Genomic DNA, 2,180 nt, shown 5'->3' on the forward strand with positions numbered 1-2,180 from the left:
AAAAGTAAGTCATTTTGAAGAGGTTTGGACAACTTCTGGAGTTGTTCAGGAGCAGAGCTTGTCACTTTACAGCTCAACCACCCTCTTAAATCTGCAGTTTCAGTGAACACGCTGAAGAGACACATGCCTATTGTATCCACAGCAACTCCACGGTTTCACTGTGATCACCAGCTGGGGAAAAGAAACAGCCCAAGAGAAGTTCAGTCTAAAGCCTGTACCTGCACCTGACAGAAGAATTTCCTACCACTTAAGAGTTTCAATTAAGTTCGTCACCATCAAATTTGTCCGCCAGCTGGTTTCCACACATTCCTGTCCAACTACAGATCCTTTCAGACCAACTCCTAGAGTCTCTGGGAGTCACCATAATGACTCTCCCGTTCCATAGGAAAGTCTGCTCCACCTGTGACTTTTTTAGGAAGAACCTTACAGCCTAACAATACTTCAAACCCCATTTTACTGTCTGCAAATTTCTCTCCCAGAATAATTACCCTCATGAGGCTTCTTGTCCACCAGAGTAGTAATGAAATCAGTCAACTGACAGCCAAGGGTTTGGAGCATGCACTTGCACACTGGAATGCTCCTTCCCCACCCGGAATCCAAGCAGTGCTGTTCCTTCCAACCTTTCTGGCATGCCATACGTCACAGAGCATTCTGCTTTGTATCATCCCTCCTTGCATTCCCACGAAAAGCAAGGCAGGACAGGGCTATCTGCACTCATGCGGGGAGAAAAGTGGAAGATTCTCACTGCCACCCTCTCTTGTTAGATCCCACTTTTAAGCAGCACAAGTTTGGATTTGGGAGGGTTTTTTTTTTTCTCTCTTTGGCAAACTAGAAACGAGCAACAGCCCTGGCGAGGTACTTACTCTTCACTCAGGTCCTCAGTGCTTCCGCAGTTCTCTCAAGTTCTAACCTAAGATAAATATATCTACCCATCCACACTCCAAGAGAACCAAGACTTCCAGAAGTGCTGCCTGCGTAATTTTGTAACAACTACCAACAAAGTTGCCTTGCCTTTTGGAGCAAGCCCTGACACTGGTGGTTTCTCCTGCCACGTTCTGTCAGAGGACCACTGTCTCCAAAGACACAGGGAGAGAAGATCAAGTCCACAGGACTAAAAGCAGCTGTAGGCGACCACTTCGGACCTGGAGCTGCAGGACTGGCTTGCTGCTGGGGGGAGGACTGCAGTTTCCTTCCACCTTTGTTTGCCTCTTCTGTTCCAGCTGAGCTGTGTTGAAGCCAACTGTATTGCATAAGGGGTTTGGGTGGCGGGTCACGCTTAAGCTGCAGGGTGATTTCATGAAAATACACTGAAGCTATTGCTGCTGCTACGGCAAACATCCCAGTGAGCAAGAGGTGACTGATGAGTCAGGCACGCAGCCCGGCTAAGCATGTTCACACCAGAATAAGGAGGCCCAGGAATGTTTGTGAGAACTAATGTTGTCCATCGGGTCTCAAGGACTGCAGAGAAACCCAACAAGCCTATTTTCCCTTACCTACTTTATTCCATCCTAATGGGATGTGACTCCTGTTGGTGCACTAATATAACCCAAAGAAACTTCTCTGTTGGAAACTTCCAAGTCTAGTTTAATTTCTAAAGCTTGGTTTGGAAGGTGGCTAGAACCCAACTTCCACAAGTACAAGAGCTCAGAGTATCCTATTCAGCCCACTTCAAGCTGTGCTGCAAGAGAAACAGGAGAAGCTGCCACAAGGTTTCACGCGTTTCCTCCGCGGGACTTGAACACAGCAGGTAACCCTGGAAAACATCTAAATGGCAAGAGCTTGACTACACTGAAATCCAGCAACCATCAATGCAAAAGTCATTTATGCACAAAAGGTCGGCATTTCAGGGAGGGTCTGTGGTCCACCAAGAACACTTTCCACGTCCAAGACGGCACAAGATTTCCAGAATACCTCCTATACCTTTCCTGAAACAAGAGAGAAACTGGGTGGACCACATCAGCTGCATGCAGAATGATAAGGAACTCAGGAAAATAATCCCATGTGACATACCAGTGTTTTGCGTGCATCAGCTACCAAAGCACAGCCACAATTTCACACAGCTGCATCCCTTTGTCAGATTAGGGCAACCAACCACAGCACGAACATACAGGAATCTTCTGATTTTAGCTTTCAGTACCCTCCAGTTAAGATATTCCCAAATATACATCTACTTCTGCTAA

This window comes from Eurypyga helias, unplaced genomic scaffold (genome assembly GCF_000690775.1).
Source record: "Eurypyga helias isolate BGI_N326 unplaced genomic scaffold, ASM69077v1 scaffold49152, whole genome shotgun sequence".
Lineage (NCBI taxonomy): Eukaryota > Metazoa > Chordata > Aves > Eurypygiformes > Eurypygidae > Eurypyga > Eurypyga helias.